The sequence below is a fragment of the Parasteatoda tepidariorum genome, chromosome 5 (genome assembly GCF_982258835.1).
Source record: "Parasteatoda tepidariorum strain Cologne lab strain chromosome 5, Ptep-v5.0, whole genome shotgun sequence".
NCBI classification, from domain to species: domain Eukaryota; kingdom Metazoa; phylum Arthropoda; class Arachnida; order Araneae; family Theridiidae; genus Parasteatoda; species Parasteatoda tepidariorum.
In genome coordinates this window covers 62,407,176-62,413,175 of record NC_141759.1, presented here as the reverse complement: position 1 = coordinate 62,413,175, position 6,000 = coordinate 62,407,176, and positions in this window count along the sequence as shown.

Genomic DNA, 6,000 nt, shown 5'->3' with positions numbered 1-6,000 from the left:
TAAGTATTATACAGTTTAGTATAATATAGTAAGTATTACATAGTTTTTTTTTCATTTAGATTTATTTTAGAGGATTATGTAGACTAATATTCCTTTATCGTTCTCTAATGTTAAATTAGGGAAGGTGGAGGAATTCTACCTTTACATTTTCCTTCACAAGTAATGTGTTAAAACTAGAGTTTCACAATTTGTGCAACTTTATTACAGCTTGAAACCGTTTTCTAAGAAAAGGAAATTTCCCAATATGCGTTATTTTGTACAAAAACAATAGTTTAAAAATTAAAAATCGGACATTGCGTTACACATAGAATAATTTGCTCACAATTTAGCGCTTATTTTCTCATTTCAACTCAAAAACAACTGATAGAATTTTTTGTACACCGCAAAGAATTCCGGATCAACTTACGACATAAAGTACTTTGGGAGCATCATCCTTAAATTCCATTTTACCGTGAATTCGTTTTTACCCATAAGTATTATACAGTTTAGTATAATATAGTAAGTATTACATAGTTTTTTTTTCATTTAGATTTATTTTAGAGGATTATGTAGACTAATATTCCTTTATCGTTCTCTAATGTTAAATTAGGGAAGGTGGAGGAATTCTACCTTTACATTTTCCTTCACAAGTAATGTGTTAAAACTAGAGTTTCACAATTTGTGCAACTTTATTACAGCTTGAAACCGTTTTCTAAGAAAAGGAAATTTCCCAATATGCGTTATTTTGTACAAAAACAATAGTTTAAAAATTAAAAATCGGACATTGCGTTACACATAGAATAATTTGCTCACAATTTAGCGCTTATTTTCTCATTTCAACTCAAAAACAACTGATAGAATTTTTTGTACACCGCAAAGAATTCCGGATCAACTTACGACATAAAGTACTTTGGGAGCATCATCCTTAAATTCCATTTTACCGTGAATTCGTTTTTACCCATAAGTATTATACAGTTTAGTATAATATAGTAAGTATTACATAGTTTTTTTTTTCATTTAGATTTATTTTAGAGGATTATGTAGACTAATATTCCTTTATCGTTCTCTAATGTTAAATTAGGGAAGGTGGAGGAATTCTACCTTTACATTTTCCTTCACAAGTAATGTGTTAAAACTAGAGTTTCACAATTTGTGCAACTTTATTACAGCTTGAAACCGTTTTCTAAGAAAAGGAAATTTCCCAATATGCGTTATTTTGTACAAAAACAATAGTTTAAAAATTAAAAATCGGACATTGCGTTACACATAGAATAATTTGCTCACAATTTAGCGCTTATTTTCTCATTTCAACTCAAAAACAACTGATAGAATTTTTTGTACACCGCAAAGAATTCCGGATCAACTTACGACATAAAGTACTTTGGGAGCATCATCCTTAAATTCCATTTTACCGTGAATTCGTTTTTACCCATAAGTATTATACAGTTTAGTATAATATAGTAAGTATTACATAGTTTTTTTTTCATTTAGATTTATTTTAGAGGATTATGTAGACTAATATTCCCTTATCGCTCTCTAATGTATAATTACAATAGAAAAAAAATTCTACCTTTACATTTCTAAGCAAGTAATGACTTGCAATTAGAGTTTCATAATCTGCGCAACTTTATTACAGCTTGAAAGCGTTTTCTAGGAAAAAATATTTCCCAATATGCTTTATTCTGTACAAAAACAATAGTTTAACAATAAAAAATCAGAAAAGATTCGAAGATTGCGTTATACATAGAATAATTTGCTCACAATTTAGCGTTTATTTCTCATTTCAACTCAAAAACAACTGATAGAATTTTTTTGTACACCGCAAAAAATTCCGGATCAAGTTACGACATAAAGTACCAGTACTTTGGGAGTATCATTCTTAAATTCCATTATACCGTAAATTCATTTTTACCCTTAAGTATTATACAGTTCAGTATAATTTAGTAAGTATTATATAGTTTTTTTTTTCATTTCGATTTATTTTACCGGATTATGTAGACTAATATTCCCTTATCGCTCTCTAATGTATAATTACAATGGGAAAAAATTCTACCTTTACATATTTGAACAAGTAATTAGTTGCAATTAGAGTTTCATAGTTTGCGCAACTTTATTGCAGCTCGATAGCGTTTTCTAGGGAAAAAAATTTCCCGATATGCTTTATTCTGTACGAAAATAGTTTAACAATAAAAAATCAGAAAAGATTGAAGATTGCGGTAGACACAGAATAATTTGCTCACAATATTGCGTTTATTTTCTCCTTTTTACTCAAAGACAACTGATAGTACTTTTTTGTGCACCGCAAAAAATTCTGGATGAAATTGCGGTATTAAATACCTGTACTTTGGGTGCATCATTCTTGAATTCCATTTTACCATAAATTCATTTTTACCATTAAGTATTATGCTGTAATTTTTACAATAATATTTAACTCGATATGATTTACTGCAATTTTCATTGTAAATATTTGATATGACAGATTTTTTGTTTTATAACATGCCCCGGTAAGAAGAACGGGCAATCTGATTTCCGGAATTTTTTAGTGTTCTACCTTTTTATGTTTCATCAGCCCATGTTCGCGCTCAGTATATAATGTAAGCAAATGTAAAATGAATGTCATATTTATTTTTACCATTGTATAGAAATTTAAATGCTTAAGTAACGATATTCACTGTAAAATCCTATAACCTTGAAAGTAAAGCTTGACTATTCACCTCAATAAATTGCTTCATTCGGATTTATTTTTCCGTATTATAAAGACTTTATATTTCCTTATTTTTCTCTAAAGTGGATATGTAACAATTCTACAATTACATTTTTCTGCAAGTAATGTGTTTAAATTATATTTTCATAATTTGCGAAGCTTACTGCAACTTTAAAGTATTTAGTTAGTAAAAAATTCCTCGATGTTCGGTATTTTGTTCACAGAAACTTTATTTAAAATGAAAAAATCAGAAATTAATTCTGAAAATATGTTGGGCAAAAAAGATTTTAAAAAAAGGACCACACTGAATAACTTTCGATCTAATGATCGGATCTTCACGTTCTAAGACTCAATCTTAAAAGATTTGAGGGAGTGACCTCAAATATGCTAAATAATAAGTGCAGACGATATTTTAAAATACGAAATCAGATCCAAAAGAGTACTTTCTCTGAATAAACATATCTTTTTTTCAACAGATTTAGATTTTTGACCCCAAAAATATAGCGGGTAGCCGCTATCTGCGAAATGTGGTTCCAATAGTTTGGTCAGGAGAGCTCTCCAAAGTTTGGACCACTTAATGTTAAGTTTACTTTTTGCATATTTCACTATAGCTAGAGAACTTTTAAAGTGAATTGAAAAATGTTTGAGCACAATTATAAAATTCGTTTATCCAAAGATATTTCCTTCTGAAAAATAACTTTCAGTAAATATTTATTATTTTAATTAAGGTTGGTCAAAAAAAAATTTCGACAAAAAAAGTATAATTTTTTTTTTTTTTTGCATAATAATAATAAATGAAAAATTACCATAAGAAAATATCGGCTTCATCTTAAAACGAAAAAAAATTGTCTAGGATCAAATACAAGAGAGTAAAAAAAATTATTGAAATTTCAGAAAATAGAATGGACGGTAGAGTTAAAGCCTGTTTAACATGTAAAATTTTGAGCAGATCGTTAGACCCAACTAGGCTGTGAATCCATAAGTGGATTAAAATGTCTGAATGGACGGTAGAGTTAAAGCCTGTTTAACATGTAAAATTTTGAGCAGATCGTTAGACCCAACTAGGCTGTGAATCCATAAGTGGATTAAAATGTCTGAATGGACGGTAGAGTTAAAGCCTGTTTAACATGTAAAATTTTGAGCAGATCGTTAGACCCAACTAGGCTGTGAATCCAGAAGCGGATTAGAATGTCTGAATGGACGGTAGAGTTAAAGTCCGTTCAACATGTAAAATTTTGAGCAGATCGTTAGACCCAACTAGGCTGTGAATCCAGAAGCGGATTAGAATGTCTGAATGGACGGTAGAGTTAAAGTCCGTTCAACATGTAAAATTTTGAGCAGATCGTTAGACCCAACTAGGCTGTGAATCCAGAAGCGGATTAAAATGTCTGAATGGACGGTAGAGTTAAAGCCAGGGCCGTAACTACGCCGGGCAGCCGGGGCACCGTCCCGGGGCCCCGACGGTCAAGGGCGCCCCACATGAAGTGACCACATCATGTTTTTTCAAAATACAGTACTCTATATATGTAAGAAAGAAATTGTGTTAAGATAGAGTTGCTGAAAATTTCCTTTTTTGTAATTACGTACCTACTATAACATAAAGGAAAGGGTATAAAACGGTAAAATACCTTTTCGCGAATTATTTCCCTTTCTCAGAAGAACAAACACGCTCTGCAGAGAATGGGAAAGGCCACAGCTGCATGTAGTTGATTGTTCACACTTTGTATATTGCACTTCTGTACTTAGTTGTTTCCGCTATTATCTAGCGTCAGACCCAGTGGCGTGCCAACCAGAGGGAGGCAGAGTGCCCCTCTAAAATTTAAGTGATGGGGCAAACGATGCGTTTCGCCCCTCCTGAAATTTAGACACTCACAACAATAAAGTATAATCGGAAATTGAAATTTTTTTTTCAATTTTGAAGCTATTTTTGAAATAAGAAAATTTTATATTCCACTAACATTTATGTGCTTTGCCTCTTCTGATATTTAGTTATTCGCCAAGACGAAGTCCATTAAAATAGGTAATGTTAGAGAAGAAAAGAAAAGCTATTCTCTCTCAGCTTTGAAGTTATACATCAAGTAGGAAACTTTATTTTTTTATGGGCAATTAATGTGTTTTTCGACTCATGGAAATGTAAAGTGAAAGTGGAAAAAATATTTTATTTCCAATTTTCACTCTTCCGAAATAGTAATGAGGGGTCGAATATAGTGTTTCGCCCCTTTTGAAATTTCAAAGTGCTAAAAAATAATTGAAATTGGTAACTGAGGAAAATTTCATCCTTGAATCTATTTTCCAAATAGAAAAATTTATTTTCTTCTGAAATAAAAGTGAGGGGGGCGGGAAATTTGCTTCTCATCTTCAGAAATTTAGACGTTAATAGAATAAAATCAAGTAATGTAGGAAATTTTAGAAGAAAAGAATTGTTTTGTTTCATAGCTTCGACGATATTTTCCAAATCGAAAACTTCATTTTCCTCTTAAAATTATAGTAAAGGGATAGGAAACTTTATTTTCTTCTGATATAAAGTAAGGGGGGCTAAAATGTGTTATATATCTTCTGAAATTTAGACATTTGAAATAATAAAATCTAGTAAAAGTTTTTTTTTTTTTTTTTTTTTTTTTAAAAAAACTTTGAATCTATTTTCCAAAAAGAAAATTTTATTTTCCTCTTAAATTAAAGTGAGGGGCGAAGAATATACTTCACTCCTTCTGGAATTCAGACATTCGCAGGAATAGAGTCAAGTAAAATATATATTTAACTCTTATTTTCGACTTTAAAGCTATTTTCCAAATCGAAAACTTTATTTTCCTCTGAAATTCAATTGAGATGGAAGATAATGTGCACCACCCCTTCTGAAAATTTGACGTTTGCTACAATAATGTAAAATAGAATTGAGAATTTTAGAAAAAGAAACTACTTTATTTTCCAATTTACTAGCAATTTTCCAAATTGAAGTAGAAACTCCCCCCCCCCCCCCACAAGAAAAATACTTCGATTTTGTTTCAATTTTTTTCTACATATTACGACTTTTAATTCATTAAAAAAATTTAAAACTAAAACACGAAAGGAGAATAGGAGCACATCATAAAAAAACATAACAAGTGTTTAGAAAACTAAAATAAGTACCACTGTTTTGCATCCTGAAAAATGCATCCTGCACTGAGACTAATAGATATATTTTAAAGAATCCTTTGACTGTGGGTGGTATGAAAGTGTTTAAACCTTCATACCACCCACAGAGTTGACCCACAGTTATCTGACTCCTCAAAAAATAGCCATCTCCTTTTACACCATGGGAAACTGACCTTTTGCTTCTT